The 21,369-nt window shown below is 45.7% G+C and overlaps 1 protein-coding gene across 4 annotated transcripts in view; it reads left to right on the forward strand.

The window, feature by feature from the left end:
- The window catches only part of NOL4 (nucleolar protein 4), a 289,423-nt gene that overhangs the window by 28,458 nt on the left and 239,596 nt on the right, over positions 1–21,369 (forward strand). Inside the window, exon 1 of one of the 4 annotated variants that reach the window (XM_083187454.1) lies at positions 9,602–9,620. The exons of the other annotated variants lie outside the window; for them this stretch is intronic. The gene's annotated coding sequence lies outside the window, so the exon portion shown is untranslated. Of the gene's footprint in view, positions 1–9,601; positions 9,621–21,369 lie in introns of those variants that run through there. 4 annotated transcript variants of the gene reach the window in all.

Genomic DNA, 21,369 nt, shown 5'->3' on the forward strand with positions numbered 1-21,369 from the left:
CCCCCGGCAGTTTCTTTTTCATCGGCGACCATCCATGGTCACTGATGCAAATGGGACACTGAGCGATATATCGCTCGGTGATATATCCCCCCGTGTGTGCGGGACTTAAGTGCAGGTTTGTCCAGAAAGATATCAACTGGTTAGGCGCTGAACAGGCTAGCAAGGTGGATCGTTGACGGCGTGCGGGAGAGTGAATCAGTCAACCAGCTTTAGGACACGATAATTGGCAGTACAGAATGGGAAAGGACAATAGAAAGGAGCACACATTGACCAGACTGGAACAGCTGAAAGCTCTGCATGGCCTATATAAGACGTTGCACTGACACGACTATTGGTCCACAGGCAGGAAATACAGTCAGTGCTGAATGGGCAAAAGTGCATAGTTTTCCCATATTCAAGATGGCACCCAAAAAAGCTAAATCTCTATAGATTCCCTAGAGACCCCGGGCTCCTTGCAACCTCCTCCATACGCTGCACTGACTCACGGCTCTGTCTGCCCGGCACCAACAGCTAGCCATGACCAGCATGGAAGCCCATTGTAGCACGTGGACGTGCAGGTGACCGGCCCGCCGCATGCTGCAGCGGCCGTCCGTGACACTTTATGAATGGTCATATCAACAGTTTCGTACATTCTGAAAAAGAACCCACTGGTGAGCTTGGCAACAGATAAAGACTTGGATGTCCTCAGAAGACAATAGAGGTGGATGATCCCAAATTTAGGTGAAAAGGAACCCCTTCACAACATCCATCCAAGTGAAGAAACCTCTGTTGGAGGTAGGTATCTCATTATTCAAGTCTACCCTAAAAGAAGACTTCACAAAAGCAAATATAGTTGCAAACCTTTCATAAACCCCAAGAATAGAAAGGCCAGATTACACACAGGGGTTTATTTACTAAGCCAACTGGCAAGATGCAACAAACAAAAAAACGCTGTTTTCTGTATTTTTACCACATTTTCATATGCAGCAAAGCCCCACCGACGGGGCTTCGCTGCAGGGGGGGGGGGGGGGGGTTCTCCAGTTCTAGATGGCGTAACCCCATAGAAGCCTATGGGCTTCCCTTCGCGACCCCTGCGTGCCCCCCGCTGATCCGCGCTGTCCCCCCTCACCTGTGTCCAGGCAGCCTCCTGCGGACCAGTGACCTCCTCCTTCCTGCACCGCTTCCTTCCCTTTACCGCTTGCAGGGAGGAGAAATCGGAGCCCTAGCAGTTGGGTAAGGGTCCAGGGAGGGAGAGGGGACCCGCTGCACATCGGCGGAAACAACGCAAAGGACAGCTCCTAATGCAAGAGCTGTCCTTATTAACAATACGAATGCCGGAGATGTGTGGCGGTGGATGAAAGAGAATCCCGCCCTTTGAGAGATAATATTAATGGAGATAAAGTACTAACCAGCAGCTCTCAACTGTCTCTCAACTACAGTCTATAACGTCATTTGGCTGGTACTTTTCTCCATTTACTTCTAAAATAGTCAGCCCAGTTCTGGAACAGAGGAAACTAAGATCATCCTGTACCAGAGAGATGGGAAGAAAGGGTATGTAGAAGGCCAGGAATGGCTAGTGTTCTCAAGCATACCACATCATCTGTAATATGCAGTGGAGGCCTTGTGATGACATGGGTTGGCATGGTTTCCAATGGCACTGGGTCACAAACATACATACATACATACTGTACAGAGATATTTACACACTTATATACTGTGCATACTGCCAGACACATAGTTATACACACATACAGTCACACACTTAGGGGTTTATTTACGGAGATGAGCTTTCTTTTGAAGATGCGATGTTGCTTTGGGCAACCAATCAGAATCTACAGCCTATATATTTAGCACCTTCTAACGACTATTGAATGATTTCTCCTGCTGTGGACACATTCGAGGTGATGTGTCTTCGTGACACATCCCCTTGCATGGTTGCGACGGTGGGAGCATGCGTGAGTACCACAGCTTTGCAGCTTAACAAGTCAACCAGAATCACCCCTATTGTAAGGGCAATTATGCCTATTTTTCAAGGAGATTCTCAGTAAAAAAAAATGTTCTAGTTTTTTTTTCTTCTTTGTGTGTGTGTGTGTGTGTGTGTGTGTGTGTGTTTGTGTATGTAAAATCTCCCTATATTTCCATAGTGACCAACTGCTAACAAAATGCCTCTTTATCTTTAGGATTATATGCTTTTTATTCATATTATTATTGCTGTTATTATTATTTTATTCATAAGTCAAGATTTCTTGTAGATAAGTACTTCAAATGCAAATAGCATGTTATAATTAAGTTTGCTGAGGTTGTCATGATTCCAATTGTAGTGCTTCAAGGTCTTCTGAGACAGTTTCATGGTTACGTACTTGGATTTATCAGCTCAGCCACTACGTGTCCCTGGCAACTATTTTTAAAATGTTGACAACTATGAAAGAGCATGAAAATAGCGAATGCAATAGAAAAATAAAAGTTCTTATATAAAAACACACTTTGTATCCTCCATGTGATATGTAGCAAACTTCCCATACATTTGCAGTACATAACAGGTTTCAAATTGTATACGCTCTCTGCAAAAAGCTATTTGCCACTGCACTCCTTGCTGAGCGCAGGGGGCAGTCTTGCTGCCTCTGCAAGTAATTCAGCCCTAACAAGATCACAAGTTCTCCCCATAATGGGCTTATTCAGAGTTGTGCACAATGCAATGCCGATATTTATGCAATTATTGGTGCCTTTGGAATTACGCTCACACTGGGGATTTATTCACTAAATGATCGACAGGGACCATTTGGGGGAGTTATCGAGAAGTGACCGCAAAAATGCAGACGTGTCACTGCTTTTAAGGATTGCCTTGTATGCAGAAAACATGATCCAGTGTCTCAGTTCGGCCATAGCTCGCGACCATAGGGCTACCCAGGTAGTTGAGTATCAAAGTATATGTTACCACCGCTGCATTAAATAACCCCCCCCCTGGCAAGCCAGGTCCTCTGTGAGCTTCTGCTAGTGCCAAAGCAAATGTGTTGCAATGCAATGTGACTAGAACCAGGGGACTGTGCTGATTAAGTTGATAGGCGACACTTGTATATGACTCTGCAGGCAAAGTGCCATGATGCAGAGGTCGCAGCTTTTTCCCCCATACAAGTTCCATTGTTCTTCATTATACAGACTAAGTTGCACACAGATGTACAAGTGTCACAGATATCAAATTCATTTGTAACAGTCTTACAGATACATCCTTGTCATATTGGGTTGGGACTAAGATGCATATCGCGCAAAAACAATATGTCCGATCCTAGCGGAGTGGCATGGAACCTGGCGGCTCACTCTCGCCAAGGCATTTTATACTGTATAATGCATTGAGACTAGATTGTAAGCAGTTTCTTGTATCTGCGATGCCGCCGATGGGGGCTACATAAGGGGATACGGTCATTGGGTCATCAGCATGTTGGTCGACAGTGATTAGGTCAACATGCATTTAGGTCAACATGAGTCTAGGTCAACATGAGCCTAGGTCGACATGAGCCTAGGTCGACATGAGCCTAGGTCGACATGGTTTTTTTTGTGCTCTACCATCCACTAGGGCGTGGTGGGGGAATAAAATAGTGTGCCCGAAGCATGGTGAGCGCTTCAGTGTCCATGTCGACTGTGTCAAAAAAAATGTGAAAAACCCCATGTCGACCTTTTGACTGTTGACCTAACCCTGTCGACCTAATGACCCTATCGACCTAACCCATGTCGACCTAGGCTCATGTCGACCTAATGACTGTCGACCAACATTGTGGTGACCTAATGATCCATACCCCTACATAAGGCATCGCAGCTGCGGATGTATTTAGTGTACAGCTCTAAACCAGGCTCAGTGTTTAGCTTGGAGCTCACTGTTGGAAAAACTCCACCCCATTGCCCTCTAACTGTGTGCAGATACCATGCTCATCCTCGCCGGGCTGTGGCCCACATATGCTTATGATGTCAAAGTTAGTTGGCACTTCTCTATGACACACAGTATAAACTATAGGTACTCTTTACCTAGAACGGCGCCCATCGCGGTGATCGCGACATCGCGGGCAGCACATAAACGTCCGCGACGCGATGCCCGCGATCACCGCGATTTTCCCATAGGGAACAATGTTAAAAAGTCAGATTGATCGCGATTTTGCATTCAATGCCTCAATGCCCGCGATTTTACCATAGGAATCAATGTTAAATGGGCTACAGAGCCCAAATAGGCTCAATTAACCCTTAAATGTCACCCCAATTTTTTTACGCCACCCCACGATCCACGCCAACCAGAAGCGTGGCGAGCGCAGCGAGCCCGCGAGGGGCGGCGGTACGCGTCCTCCGACCTTTTCATGCCCTACTATCCACGTCGGCGTGAAGTTGAGAATAGAATAGTGTGGCGAGCGCAGCGAGCCACCGAGCCCGAAGCGTGGCGAGCGCAGCGAGCCCCGCGAGGGGACGCGGATACCTTCACAGTTATACGCGTCCCCTCGCGGACTTCACAGGTGTCCGTGGCGACGCGGACACCTGTGAAGCCCGCGAAGGGACGCGTTTACCTGTGAAGGTATCCGCGTCCCCTCGCGGGGCTCGCTGCGCTCGCCACGCTTCGGGCTCGGTGGCTCGCTGCGCTCGCCACACTATTCTATTCTCAACTCCACGCCGACGTGGATAGTAGGGCATGAAAAGGTCGGAGGACGCGTACCGCCGCCCCTCGCGGGCTCGCTGCGCTCGCCACGCTTCGGGTTGGCGTGGATCGTGGGGTGGCGTACAAAAATTGGGGGGACATTTAAGGGTTAATTGGGGCTATTTGGGCTCTGTAGCCCATTTAACATTGATTCCTATGGGAAAATCGCGGGCATTGAGGCATTTTACAGTAAAATCGCGGTCAATCAGGCTTTTTAACATTGTTCCCTATGGGAAAATCGCGGTAATCGCGGGTACCCGATTTTGATGTACCCGCGATTTACCCGCGATGCCCGCGATTACCGCGATTTTTTACCCCCGACGCCCGCGATTCTGATCGCGGGCGCCGTTCTAGGTAAAGAGTACCAAACTATAATATAGCAATGCACCGATGAACGCCTTATTATACAACGACATATATAATAACATGTAAATAGAAACATCAGTAAAGTGCCTATTAAATTGGCAGTAATTCTAATATATACAATATTAAAGTTAGATATTACCTACAGAAGCCTCTCTTCCTATGTTATACCAAATACAAAATACTAATAATAGGGTGTGAGAATGAGAAAGTGAGAGATTTTGGGAGAGGTTTCCATTTTTTTTTTTTTTTAAAGCGGCAAATCATTTCCGTGGCAAAATGAACCCGGTTTTTCAGTGTAAATGATTGCTGCTTAAATAAAAACCTCTCCCAAAATCTCTCATTTTCTTGTTCTCACACCCTATTACATTTGACCCGTACTGTATCTACAATAGATTGCAAATTGATTCTCCCTTTACCATTGTGATGTGCAAATTCTGTGTGTCCATACTTTTTATAGAATAATTGTGTTTATTTAAGACTGTTACTTAATTCCCTGGTACAATATGTGATGTTGTATAGGGTGATAGGGGTACTGTAATCTGTACATAGAAGAATGTAAACCTGTATCTGGATGTATTATTTTGTGACAGCAGGTTGACTAACAGGAAGCCGTAACGGCAATCCATTTATAATGTAAGTTTAGTCTCTTATACTGTAGATGGCAGTGAGATCACACTTGGGAACATTTATGCAAACTGGTGCACAGGGAATAAAAAAGTGCTGTTACTAAAAAGAACGAATCAGGTGACTGATTTTATTTTTTTAAATGTTTTTTTTTTTTTTACTCTGGTTGCTATGTGTTAGAACAGGGGTTCTCAACCTGTTTTATCTCCTGTACCCCTTGATTAGGCTTTTCATTTATAAGTACCCCCTCCTCTCAATTTGAAATATCCACAGCACTTTCGAGTGGAGTGGAAGTGAGTGGTATGCATATCCTTATGCGGGTTGTTATATTAAGGAGTAGCGGAGGAATAGTGTGTGGTCAGACATTGGGTCCCTCTGTGTCTGAGCGCTGGCTGTGTACTCTAATGTCAGTAGGAATAATGCTGCTGCTTCCTCCAGATGAAGGCTAATGTCTGAGGGCAGCGTGGGTGGCTCCCAATTGTTGGTCGGGCAAAAGCACAAGGAGTTGCTGATGATGCTGCAGACAGAACGGGAAGTCACCCGATGTGGTTCATCTCCATGGCAATGGGGGGCTTCTTCCGCTATTAAGAGACTTCTTCCTCTTCTTCTGCCATTACCAATATTCATTTCAAGTACCCCCAAACAGTCTGCAGTGTACCCCCCAGGGGTACTTGTACCCCAGACTAAGGACCACTGTGTTAGATTACATTTCTTATATGTACAAGATTTGATAGGCATTTGACATGGTGGCATGATCCTAGTTAGAGATGTGCATGGGTATTACACAGTCATAACGATTGTGAAAACACAATTATTGACACTTCTGATTATGGGGTATATTCAATATCGTTGAGGTGAGCTATGACGGCGAGCAGTGCAGATAGCTCGCCATCATATCACGCGGTCATTATTCAACTGCCCCCCCCCTTTCACTTGCTGCTTCTTTTCATCGAGGTGGAAACTGCAAGGCTCGCCACTATATGCAGCGGGCTCACTGTTCCGGGGAATGGATTTCCCCAGGAACATTGCATGCAGTGAGCAGCCAGCGAGGGGGTTTTGTGGCGAGGGCGGCTTGTTTTTTGAGAGGATCGCCGAAAAAAAGCCATCCTTGCCGTCTAACCCCTTCCTCTGCCACTCACCATATGCAATGTTCAGGAAAAATCGTTGCCGTCCTCTGATGGCAAAGATTTCCCCGGAACATTTTGTACATAAGCAAGCCATCCTTGCCGCACAAACCCCCTCACCGGCGGCATCAAATACCACCCTAAGTCATTACTTGTCTAAACATCTGTGCAATGTCCATTAGAATTTATGCCAATAGTCTGAATTTAAAATACATTTATGGGATGGGTATGACTGCAAGCCATGTGAATTTAGACCAAGATAATATGGTACTAATTGTGACCTTAACATCTACATCTGTGTCCTAATTGATGGTTCCGGTTGGATATTGGACACAGAATTTTAATTGATATATGGTAAAATGTTTGGGTGCCATCCAGTCAGTTACTGACCACTGTGAGTGATGACAGTATTGGCATGTCCATCAGTAACTATGCAAGTGCCTCTACCTTTCTTTAGGACAAATTCCATTTTAAGAAGCACGTACTGTAACAGGTATTAGAACATACCCGCAGGACTGCAGAGAGTGGCTTTGAAATACTGTGGCTTCACAGCCTGGGACAAGTGATTCCCACCTTGTTTGTTGACTCTCTTACAGTATGTGGGGGCACTGGAATAAAGTATGACATTTCTGCTTTAGGTGAATTTTAACATGTACTCTATAAAGAATACACTAATGGCATTTCTTGACATAGTATAAACCGATAGCTCAAACTTCCCAAGAGGATAAGCGCTACAGACGAAGTTAACATGGATATTGTCGTTATATAGGATGCATAAAAATGTAATCTTAGACTGATGATGTCTCTACACTGGTTTGACAAGCCGTGTAAAACAAGAACAGGTTGTAGTAAAAGAACCGGCATAGACACTGGAACACTTATTGACAATTAATGTGAAACTGGATACTTTATGACATCATTTGCAAACTTTCAGCTTGCCACTCTGATAAATTTACTTAGGTTACTTCTGCTTTATATTTCCCAAAGCCCCCGTTAGCTTTCCTGTATAGGAGAAAAGGTGATTGTCAAATGGGAGAAGCGAACAAAACATGATTTTCTTGTGTGGAGTTTAAGTTAAAGAATTTAAGTTATTGATGTCAGCTAGAAAACTGACACAGGATGGGAATTATACAGATTTCTGTCTTTTTACTGCCTGTAAGACAGTGTATGTCAATTGTAGTACAGAGAAGCTAGCCAGCATGGTGAGAATGCTATAGATAAAGATTAAGCCATGGAACCTTTCTAAGTGCGAGGAACAGCCTTCTGTATTTATCCAGCAAAATAATCCTATAAATAGCTGAAATCTTTGGAACAGAGCTCCTTATGGTGATGAGCTTATTTTTTTTTTTTTATATTATTTTTGTAGAATTTGATGGCAGATAAGAACCCCTTGGCCTATCTAGTCTGCCCTAAACACATATAAAGTACATGCACACACTTACATACTAGGGTTATATACATGGTTGCTTACCTGACCCTCTCCATGCGGGAGAAAATGCTCTGTTCCTGGACTTCCCTGGTAATGTAGGATTGCCATCACCTGTGGGGACCTAGGTAATTAATAAGAAAGGTGTTTCACAACAGGTGATGCAATCCTACATTATCAGGGAAGTCCAGGAACAGAGCATGTTCTCCCTCATGGAGAGGGTCAGGTAGGCAACCATGGTTATATATTTGGATTGTGGGAGGATACCAGAATACACGGAGGAGACCAACGTAAGCACAGGTAGTGTATACAAACTCCACACAGTTAGGGTCATGGTGGTAATCAAACCCAAGACCTCTATGCTTTGAGGTAGCAATTCTAACCATTACACCATAAGGCAAACCATAGAAGGTACACTTCTACTATACACTGACCTTGTCTCGTAAGTAGTGAAGAGTTGCCTACCTGACCTCCTTCAGGGAGAAAATGCTCTGTTCCTGGACTTTCCTGGTAATGTAGGATTGCCATCACCTGTAGTGAAACACCTTTCTTATCAATTACCTAGCTCCCCACAGGTAAGGGCAATCATACATTACCAGGGAAGTCCAGCAACAGAGTATTTTCTCCCTGAAGGAGATGGTCAGGTAGGCAACCCTGAAGTAGCGCGTGCACACCTCATTATGCCTCCGAACAATCTTTTTTTCTCTTTTTATACTGTACATTTAAATATTCCTGGTTATTTTTTTACTATGTTATTTTGCTTTAAAGTTCTTGTATAGATAAGTATAAGTGGGCATAAGTATATTGCAGTATAGCACATATTGTAGATGAGACAAAAGAAAAAGTACAGTATTGCTGGTAAAACCAGCCGATGGGGGACTTCGTTAACGATGATGCGGGAGCGCGCATCATCGTTAATCTTCCATCGGTGGCCCATACACACTGAAAATCGCTCAAAAAATGAGCGATTTTCAGCTGAAAATCTCCTAGTGTGTATGGGCCTTATGTCAGTGTACATTACCATGACAGTGACGATTTGGGATGTTTTAAATATTTGAAAATAGAGCTCATCGCTATCCTATATTAATATAGGGTCTGTACAGCTTTCTACAGACAACTTATGTGAAGAAGGATTCTATAGCACAGGTTTGTTCCTTGAGATTTGCTCCTGATGGTTCTGCAAGCCAGTGCTTCTGGTAATTAGACCTCATTACTGCTGTGTTCTTGGGAGAGGGGAAGAAGACAGGCTGGGTCTAATTAACTACTTCTTTCTAATGAAAGAAGGACTGACTGATAGCAACTGGGGGAGAGCATCCGAACAGGAGAGGATGCACAGCAGAAACATCATTGAAGATAATAAATTAAGGAAGCTTATAGGCGCCTGGCCTAGTACACTGTAAATATCATATGGCCATTCACATGGAGATCAGTAGGAAATATATAATTAATAGTTTATTGTCATGAATAGAATAATGGTATGTGCTGTACCTTTCTCCAAACACATCTGAATATTAATACAATCATATATTATATAAAATATACAGTGTTTTAACTCAGCCTTAATAGTCATGCAATAAACATGTTACTGTATATCGTAACTTTATTCATACTTCATATACACCTCCATGACAGACATTGGCAATTTGATGTATATTTCATATATGATGAAATTGGATCTCTCAGTCTTCTGTAATCATGCTTTAAACCCCGTACACATGGGGGGATATATCGCTGAGCGAGCGATATATCGCTCAGTATATATATCGCTCAGTGTCCCTTTTGCATCAGCGACCAGAGATGGTCGCTGATGAAAAAAAAACTGACGGGGGGAGCCCGGCAGTGGTAATCAGCTGGTCGCAGGAGCATGTTCCTGCGACCAGCGATCACTACGGGGGAGAAAACTGGAGCGCGCACCCATCGATATATCGCTGGTGCACACTCCCATCGTGGGCAATATGGCCGCTCAGCGACCATATTGCCTGCAATATTAGACATAATCGCCCCTGTGTGTACACAGCCTTAGATCTATTGCTCAGAAGTTTGAAGTAACTAAGGGGTACATTTAATAAACCTCAAAAAAATGTATGTTCCGCATAGCAACCAATCAGATTCTGCATATAGTTTTTTAGATGCAATAGTGAAATTTGAAACAAAATCTGATTGGTTGCTTTGGGCAACATCACTTCTTTTAATGTTTATAAACTTTAGTAAATTTAACCCCTTAAGGTGCATACACACTGGGCAATACTTGGCCAATATTGTACATTGTGGCCCTTCTGAGAGATATTGACGACAATATCTGCCAGTGTGTATGCTAAGAACTATGATGCGCGGTCCCGCCGCTCGGTCATCAAGGTTGTTCGCCGACGGTGCAGGCAGGTCAATTCTCTGTCTTTCACTAAAAGCTATAGAGTCTAGCTAGATCATTCATTGTTCGTCATATCGTTCAGTGTGTATGCACAATATTGCCAGTCAGCAATATTATTCAGTGCATACATCGTCTAGTGTGGATTTTGAATCACAGCTACCTAGAGTATAAACATTTTTTTCCAGGGCACCATAAAGTTTATTGAGGATTTTTTTTTATTTTATTATTAAATTATGTCAGTTGTGCCTACCAGTCATCCTTTGGGCAGTTATGTGTGATGGTGCACAGTTGTGCTTCTAATTGTCTACCTGTTTTATGACTGGAAGCCCCCAGCACTGGTTTTGCCTGTCCCTTTAACCATACAGTGGAAAATATCAGGTTTCCATAGAGCATACATAGCAGTATCATAAAGCAGACTGCTGTGGATTTTAAAGTGCTCATAATAGTCTTCTCCTTGTCACAGTACTCATGCCAGGCGCTGCCCAAAACGACTTTCTGTAAAATCCCACCTGGATTGTATTCTGCTGCTCCATACAGTACATGTTGCTTTACAAAAAGCTGCCTCAGCTTGGCGTACTGAAATGATTATTCTGTACTGCACTATACCAGCCTATAATGATTACAGCTAGTTATTACCATACCTCTGTGGTTGCTGGTTTGTATAACAGTTCTCTTGTCAGTTTCCAAAGCACTGATGATTAATACCAATTGAAGCCATGTCACAGACATGTCACATCAGCTTGCAACCCTATTCACATCACAGGCTGGATCTCCAAGCGGCGTTGAGTAGGAGACGTTCTAGTAGCCCTTCCTTCCTGGGTCTGACCCTGGTAGCTTTCCTGGTTGGATTCCCAGGTTTACTGGAATCAGGTTATTTTTCATGAACCCTTTTCCTCTGAGCCACAACCCCAGATAGACTCGCCAATGGTGGCAGCGCTACAGAAATAGCGATTTTGTGATTGTGTCATTTTCTAAGCGATCTGACTTAATTTTACTAGATCGGTTACAAAATGACTCGTTAGAAACATTGTTCTGTGTGTAGGTGTCAAAATGCACAGTCCCGCACGGTGCTATTGCCCGGCACTGTAGATCATGCAAGCATGATAAATCTAGTCAGATCGCCATTGTTCTCACCGGAGAAAAGTGTGTTTGTGCACACCATGCTGGATACTGGGAGCAATGGCGGCGGACAGGTGGATTGCCGTGCACTGGGGACTGTCACTGGGAGACAGGAGGCCGGCAGAGATGACGTCTGAACCGCAAGCTGAACCTGCGGAGGCACTTAGCCGGTAGGAAAGTCTGTCTGACAGCTCGGATCGTGACAGCACCCCCCCCTTTAAGGGTGGCCCCAGGACACCTTTTAGGCTTGCGGGGAAACTTGGAGTGGAACGCCCGGATGAGTCTGGGAGCATGGACATCAATGGCATTGGTCCATGATCGCTCTTCGGGGCCGTAGCCCTTCCAATCGATCAGGTATTGCAGACGACCATATCGGATGCGAGAGTCCAAGATTTTACTGACCTCATATTCTGTTCCACGCTGGGTGCAAACCTTAGGAGCCTTGGGGAGCTTGGAATGAAAGCGATTCAGAACCAGCGGCTTGAGCAGCAAAATGTGGAATGTAGCTGGCACTTTCAAATAGGGCGGCAACTTGAGCTTGTAAGCTACTGGATTGACGACTCGCTCAACTGGAAAAGGACCAATATATCGGGGAGCGAACTTCATCGATGGCACTCTCAATCGAAGATTCTTGGTTGACAACCAGACACGATCTCCTGGACGGAGGGCTGGCACAGCTCTGCGTTTCCTGTCGGCAAATTTTTTGTACCTGCTTGAAGCCTCCAGAAGTGAAGAACGAATGAGCTTCCAGGATTTGACGAATTGCCGGATGGTAGTGTCGACCGCTGGAACAGAGGACACAGGTTGCAGAGTGAAGTCAGGAACTCGAGGATGAAACCCATAATTGGCAAGGAATGGAGTGACATTTGATGAAGAATGATATTGGTTATTATGGCAGAACTCTGCCCATGGAAGGAGTTGAGCCCAGTCATCTTGGGAAGAAGAGACATATGTGCGGAGAAATGCTTCAAGGTCCTGATTCACCCTCTCCATTTGGCCATTTGTTTTAGGGTGATAGGCTGTGGAAAACTTTAACTTGATTTGAAGCAGGGAGCACAGGCTTCGCCAGAATTTGGCTACTCTATCGGAGATGATTTCAAGAGGCAGTCCATGAAGCTTGAATATCTCTTTGATGAAGAGCTGGGACAGCTTGGAAGCTGACGGAAGACCGGTGAGGGGAACGAAGTGAGCCATCTTGGTGAACCGATCAACAATCACCCAGATGGTGGTGAACTTGTCAGACTCTGGAAGATCAGTTACAAAGTCCATAGAGATATGCGTCCAAGGACGATGTGGCACTGACAGTGGCATCAATTGCCCAGGAGGAGACTGACGACTGGTCTTGTGCTGAGCACATTTAGCACAAGAGGAAACAAAGTCCTGTACGTCCTGTTTGAGGGACGGCCACCAGTAGGACCTGGTGATAAACTCGTAAGTTTTCTGAATGCCTGCATGGCCAGCGAATTTTGAAGAATGCGCCCAACAGAGCAACTTCTTTCTTAGAGCTGGCTTTACATATCTTTTCCCTGTAGGGGGCGTGAGATTTGAAACTCTCGTTGTGGAGAATGCCACTGGATCAATAATAAAGTGTTGATGTGTGGACTTAGACTCACTTTCTTGCTCCCATGAGCGGGAAAGGGCATCAGCTTTTCGGTTTTGTGTCCCTGGACAGAACGACAGCTTGAAATGGAACCTGGAAAAGAAAAGTGTCCATCTGGCTTGACGGGGATTTAAACATTGAGCAGACTTGAGATACAGAAGATTCTTGTGGTCTGTGATAATTGTGATCTCATGAACAGCGCCCTCTAGAAGATATCTCCATTCTTCTAATGCCAACTTGATGGCGAGGAGCTCTTGATCGCCGATGGCATAGTTACGCTCTGCAGGCAGGAACTTACGGGAGTAGAACCCACAGGGATGAAGACGACCATCGGGCGCTTTCTGCGAGAGGACTGCCCCGACACCCACGGAGGAGGCATCAACCTCGAGAATAAAGGGCAAGGTGGTATCAGGTTGTCTTAAAACAGGAGCGGAAGTGAACCTCTGTTTCAACAGATGGAAGGCTTCGATGGCTTCTGCCGGCCACTTCGCTGGATTAGACCCCTTTTTAGTCAAGGCAGTGATGGGAGCCACAATAGAAGAGAAGTTACGAATGAATTTTCTGTAATAATTGGCAAAACCCAGGAAACGTTGAATACCTTTCAGCGAAGAGGGAATTGGCCAATCTTGGATGGCCTGCAGTTTTCCTGGATCCATTTGAAGACCAGAACCGGAGACAATGTACCCTAGGAAGGGTATAGACTTCACCTCGAAGACACACTTCTCCAGTTTACAGTAGAGATGATTAGCTCGCAGCCGGGACAGAACCTCTTTGACCCAATAACGATGTTCTGTGATGTTATTGGCGTAGATTAAAATGTCATCGAGATATACAACTACATGACGATACAGAATGTCCCGAAAAATCTCATTGACATAGTGCTGGAACACGGCTGGGGCATTGCTGAGCCCAAAGGGCATGACAAGGTACTCATAGTTGCCGTCTCTGGTATTAAACGCCGTCTTCCACTCGTCGCCCTCTCGTATGCGGATGAGATTGTATGCACCCCTCAGATCGAGTTTCGTAAAGATGGTTGCACCGCTGACACGGTCAAACAGCTCGGTGATGAGGGGCAACGGATATCGGTTCTTTACTGTAATGTCATTGAGGCCGCGATAATCAATGCAGGGACGTAGGCCTCCATCCTTCTTCTTGACGAAGAAGAATCCTGCGCCAGCAGGAGAAGTCGAAGGACGGATGAATCCCTTTGCCAGATTTTCCTTGATGTAATTGGTCATGGCTTGAGTCTCTGGAAGAGAGAGAGGATAGGTTCTACCTCTGGGTGGTTCTTTGCCTGGGATAAGTTTGATAGGGCAATCCCACGGTCTGTGAGGAGGTAGGACATCAGCGCCAGACTTGCTGAATACATCTGAGTACTCTTGGTAGGGAAGAGGCGGAAGGTCTGCTGCATCGGCTGAAGAATGACGAGCTAGGAGTTCCTTTTGGAGACAGGTACCGGAGCAGGAAGGATCCCAGGAAAGGATTTCCGATGTCTTCCAATCAAGACGAGGATTGTGAAGACGGAGCCAGGGTAAACCCAGAACCAGAGCATGAGTGGCTCGGGGTAAAACCAGGAAGGACAAAAGTTCAGTGTGCAGGACTCCCACTTTTACTGTAAGTGGCAAAGTTCTGCGGGAGACTGTCGCATCAGGAATCCTACTGCCATCCACAGCAGTAAGGAAGACAGTCTTGGAAAGACTTTCAGTGGGCAACCCCCACTTGCGGACCAGTTCTGCAGTAACGAAGTTGCCAGCGGCACCGGAATCAAGAAGTGCGGAGACAGTCTTGAAATGCTGACCAACTTGTAGAGAAACTGGAAGGACACAATCAGTTGCTGATGGAGAGGACTTAATTACTCCTAGCCTACCCTCTCCTTGACGGGCTAGGAGGAGGAGTTTTCCTGACGCTTTGGGCATGCAGAAATTTGATGTGCAGGATCGGCACAATATAGGCAGAGCTGTGCCAACCGTCGACGTCGACGTTCTCCTGGAGACAAGCGGAAACGGTTTATCTCCATTGGTTCTTCTTTGGAATGGACCGCAGGAGCAGTGGGTAAAGAAGGCGGAGGAGTTGGCACTTTAACTGGAGCGCTCTTGTGACGTTCTATAGCCCTTTCTCGGAAGCGTAGGTCTACTTTAACACACAATGAAATAAGGTCACTTTGACCTGAAGGTAAGTTTCTGGTAGCGAGTTCATCCTTAATACGATCGGATAGGCCATGCCAGAAAGCTGCGTATAAGGCCCCATCACACCAGGAGAGTTCAGACGCCAGAATCTGGAACTGGACCAGATATTGCCCGACGGAGCGGGATCCCTGTCTGAGACGGAGGAGTTCAGTGGAGGCAGATGCTGATCGCCCAGGCTCAACGAAGATACGCCGGAATGTTGACACGAAGTCCTTGTAATTGGACAGGATGGCATCAGATCTTTCCCATAAGGGAGACGCCCATTCTAACGCTGCTCCACACAGGAGGGAGATGATGTAGGCGATCTTGACCCTTTCAGTAGGGAAGTTGCTGGGTTGCAGCTCGAAGTGAATCTCACACTGATTGAGAAAACCTCGACAGGTCTTGGGGTTCCCATCATACTTGGTGGGGACAGACAGATGAAGGCGAGGTGGAGCAGCCATTACAGGAGGATGAACGGGACTTGGAAGTTCTCTGACAGGCTCAGGGCCACTGAGAGTGGTCTGTAGCTTATCCAGCAGGGAAGACAGATCTTGCAGACAATGAATCACTTGGCTCTGCGCAGCCTCTTGCTGATCCAAGCGAACAGCCAGTTGCTGTACAGGGCTGGGTGGAGAAGCTTGGTTTGCGGCTGGATCCATTTGGCTAGTGCTTACTGTCACACCAGGGGACTCAGTCGACGAGACTGAGACCTCTGGTGGGGACCTGGACCGGTACCTCAACCGGGGAGGTTGGAGAGGACCCTTGCGCATGGAGTGCGCGACAGTGCACCCAGAGCCAATAAGCAGTCAGAGGTAAAATACAACCGGAGTTTATTTGCAGATGGTTGTAATAATGACAGACAGTAAAGTATGCAGGAATAATGACAGTTAATGCAGATTGCAATACTTTACAGATATGATGAATGGTATCGATGGTGGAACATCGGATCCGGATATCGGATATGGAGATGACTGTGGGTCCGGAATGATGGACGGGAGATGACTGTGGGTCCGGAATGACGGACGGGAGATGACTGTGGGTCCGGAATGACGGACGGGAGATGACTGTGGGTCCGGAATGACGGACGGAAGCAGGAGATCCGGAATATCGGATTAGCGATGCAACATCGATGGTGGATGATGCTGGGGCATCGGAAGGACCAGAGTCCCGGAGCTAGGCTTGGTCGCTGGGCTGAGAGGCAGGATCACAGGCGGTGGAATAACCTGGACTTCACAGGAGATGGAACAACCTGGAACACACTGCAGCATGGAAGACAACACCAGCAGAGAAATACACTTGCACGGAGACAAGGACAGCTGACCATACACAGGAGACAACTGAAGCACTAGCAATGGTTCTGAGAGCTCCCAGCATACTTATCCCCACTGGGTGGCCAGGATTGGCCGAGAAAGTATGACAGGGAGATCAGAACCAACAGGATTGGACAGCACAGACATGTGACTGGGAAGAACATGGCAGCCCCCATGTCTGCTATGGCGGGAAAGTGTGTTTGTGCACACCATGCTGGATACTGGGAGCAATGGCGGCGGACAGGTGGATTGCCGTGCACTGGGGACTGTCACTGGGAGACAGGAGGCCGGCAGAGATGACGTCTGAACCGCAAGCTGAACCTGCGGAGGCACTTAGCCGGTAGGAAAGTCTGTCTGACAGCTCGGATCGTGACATTGTACTTGTCTACACAGCAATAGATGTGCGACTACAGCTGGATCAGAAATTTGTGTAATGTATATGTGAAGTATCTGATTTAATGTGTATAGTATATGCCAATTTGCGAAGGCAACATACTGATTGGGAATGAAATAAGAATTTCAATTTGCTTTACCTGAAGATAGATGTTTTTGAAATGTTTTATCCAAGTCATATATTTTCTTGCTGTTCTGGAAATGAAAGTGTTACCAATTAAGTATTTGATGATCTAGGATGTAGGATTATACAAAGCTCGACACTTAAAGTTAAATTTAACTAAATGTGATGTCGTGAAGTGGGTGGGGTAAGGGGTTCCATATGTATGTGGGGGGGCGGGGTGTCGGTCCGTGGCCCCACCTGGTGGCAGCCCAATCTACTGGCATAGTGATATGGGCTATACTAGACTTTAACTTGTCACTTGGAGTTGCTGCAATGCTAGTAATTTTTTGTGTTAGATATTCAGATATGAATGTTAACCATGTTGTTTATTATGTTGCATATACAATCCAATAACTGATGTTATTGCACTGACTGTTTTGCCTTTTACCTGAATGAGTTTCCATACCTGCTCCGTGTCTGATTTTTTTGTTTTGGTTATGGTTGTGTCCATCTACCCTTCAGCAAATGTAGTCTCAGAGGGAATCAGACCATGTCAACCATGGGGAACCACAATGGTAGAGGGAGGAACAAGGTGCATAACATGGGACCCAAAGTGTAACTTGGGACCCAAATCTACCCTTGTGGGCTTGCTTCACTCACCATGATTTGGGCTTGGTGGCTCACTCCACATGTTGCTAAAATATATAAAATAGATGGTGACATGTATAGTAAAATTACTAGCCAAATGACCTTGCTCTTGCCAGCTGTTGCCGGTGAAATGGAATGTCCCAAAGGTCATGTGATCTGATGATGTCAGAACCTACATTCTGTGAAGGGGTGCTACATTCTGCTGATGGATGCACACTAGTGTTATTGCACAGCGGCATCTGATCAGCCTGAATGCTCTCCTGGTGTAATTGAGCATGAGGTGATCCTTTTTAAGGTATGCACATTAATTTGTATGTTTGTGTGCCAGAGTTAAGAACTCGATCATTGATCTACTTTTACTTCATTGTCTATATCATGTTATGGGTGAAATTTAATAAGATGAGAGATTCAGAAAGTGAGAGATTTGGTAAGAATTCTCCTGGTCACTTACACTGCAAAACCATGGGAAACGTTACTCACAGGCCAAGATCTTGGGCCAGATTCTCTAAGCTTCAAAAGTGATAAAATGGAGAGTGATAAACAGCCAGCCAATCAGCTCCTGGCTGACATTTTTCAAACACAGTCTGTGACATGGCAGGTAGGAGCTGATTGGCTGGCTGTTTATCCCTCTCCATTTTATCACTTTTGAAGCATAGAGAATCTAGCCCTGTATGTGTTCGGGAGGAAGGTACTGTCACTGGGGGACACATACAGGTACTTAGTGGCAGTTGGACTGTAATGAGTGCTCTCTCCTACCCACCAATGTGTTTCACCATGGTTATAGCTTCTTATATAGCACAGCAATATATCTGCCCATTATTTAACTCAAAGACGTCTGCAGCAAAAGTACTTTTTTTGGTATTCTACAACATATGTGGCTCCCCAACATTCAGTTTCCCTGTTGCCTTTATGCTTGTTTCTTCTATTTCTTAATATTATTATCAGAGTATACCCAGTGTGATGAACGGACAAGCTGTATGTTCTGCTTTCTTCTGGGGGTTATTTAGACCTGATTGGTTCTCTGCTAGTTTTCAGAGACCTGCTATCAGGTAAAATCCGCCCAGCCAGAGTGAAATCCCACCCTGTGCATGCCTGCGCATTGATGTGCATGGCTTGTGAAAATTACACATTTCGGTGATTAGCAGCAAATCCATACGGAAGCCGCCCACCATTGAATGATTTTTCCACTGTGTGCAGTCTGTGCGTAGCCCAGGACTTACTTGGCGGCTGCAATAGAAGCTGGGTGCTCGGGGGAGGAACTGAAGTCTCATGACTTCCATTCAAATGCATGGGCATGCCTTCATTTTACCTGACACTCCCAGTAAACGTCCGCTTACCATCCCCACACTGCAGCTTACTGTCAATCAACTTGCGTATGGCCAGCGATTAAAAAATGAGCTGGATTTCATTGCAGGAAGGCCGTATGCATACACAGTCTATCAATTATCGCAGCCGTGCGATCGGGTCTGACTATAAAACCATCGTTTTTGGTAATTTGATGGCTCGTTTTGCAGCACGTCCAATAAATTGAACACATTAAAACCACCCAATCATATCCAGAGTACTCATAAGAGAACACAATTTTTGTTGCCTTTATTGGTTATTTTCCACCCCAGTGTAAAACCATGTATGTATGAATAACACATTTTACAGTGGGACTGAGGGCGTTCTCAGCAGTTCTAGCAGAGTCCACAAAATGAATATTTGAGCTGTGCATATGGTATGAAGGACACAAAATATCAAAAAAAGGTCAATAGAAATTTCAAAAGAAGACGTCCTAAGAATTTTAAGAAAACTAGAACAAACTTTTATCATTTGTTTGACCTGGAAATTGTAGCATACGGAATAATTATACAAAGTTTGGATGAACAGTCTCAACTTCAATGCACTGTTCCCAAAAAACACCCACAGAAAATGTTGGCTTACCCACTATGACACATTTACACACTGATTTATGGGAGGAATGATTGTGTGTCAATAGAAGGTTTAATGAATTTAAAATACAGATGAAGATTTGCCCTACAGTGGTGGTTGTCCGGAAACCTTATTGTGGATTTTAAAGTTCGGCCCACAGACATCCCGTCGGTTGAAGATTTCCGTTCCTAGCCAAACACTGAAATAGAAGTGTTGGTACTGTTTTCCTAGCACGGTGCCCGTCTCATTGATTGTATGCCTTAAGTTTAAGGTACTTAAGGCATACAATCAACGCGATGGAACCGATTTTTTTTTAATCTCATGGATCTTATGTAGTGTTCCCGCTAGGCTGTTTTAGCGGGGCGCTGCGCCCTGCCCGATTTTTAAAGGGCAAAATGCGCCCTGCCCCTCTCGCAGCGCCCCGCTAAAACAGCCTCACGGGGAAGCCCAGCGTCGCCGTAGACGGCGATGCCCGGCGCTTCCCCGGCAGCATAGTGGCTTCGGAAGGGCCGGTCCCACCCCCTTTGACGACGCCGGCGGCCCGGGTACGCCCCTTTGATGACGGCGGCGGCCATGGCACGCCCCTTTGATGACGCCGGCGACCCGGGCACGCCCCTTTGATGACGCCGGCGGCCCGGTCACGCCCCTTTCATGACGCCGGCGGCCCGGGACCGCCCCCAGCTGTGGCCCGGTCCGCCCCTCCGGCGCCCTGCCCGGTCTCCATCCTAGAGTGAACACTATTATGCATCCATAAGATGCATGAGATCCATGAGATAAAAAATCTTGAGCCCCCAATAACCATTGTTAATGCCACCAGCACTATCAACGCCAACCCGAAGCAGAACGGGCGGGGTCGGGTCCGATGCGCACAGGACCGCGCATCGAACCCGACTGAATGTCATGGAGAGCCGATTTGACAGGCCGATTGGTCGCAATCTTCCGAAATCGGACCAAATCGCCTCAGTGTATGGGCACCTTTATTCTCAGTGAATATTCATATTAGATGTAATAACATCTAAATGGCTGAACACACATACTCACATATACATACATACATACATACATACATACAGGGTTGCACTGTTTTTTTATAAATAGGTTTACTGACCTACATGATCCATAAATTATTACTACACCAATAGGTGAGACAGTCACTCATGATAGTGAAGAGCAACTAAAATGGTGCATGGCCTACATCACAAAACGTACCAGGAAAGACTAAAAGATCTTAATATGTATACTTTAGAGCAGAGAAGGGAAAGGGGGGACATGATAGAAACTTTCAAATATATCAAGGGTTTTAACAAGGTACAGGTGGGAGACATTCTTCACAGGAAGAGGAGCAACAGAACACGAGGACATGCACTGAAACTAGAGGGAGGAAGATTCAGGGGAAATGCGAGGAAGAATTTTTTCACAGAAAGAGTAGTAGATAAGTGGAATAGCCTCCCAACAGAGGTGGTAGAGGCAAATACAGTAGTACAATTTAAACATGCTGGGATAAGCATATTGATATCCTTACAAAAAAATAAGGATCAAATATGGTTTGAGGTAA

Source organism: Crinia signifera, chromosome 5 (genome assembly GCF_055691185.1).
Source record: "Crinia signifera chromosome 5, ASM5569118v1, whole genome shotgun sequence".
Classification (NCBI taxonomy): Eukaryota; Metazoa; Chordata; class Amphibia; order Anura; family Myobatrachidae; genus Crinia; species Crinia signifera.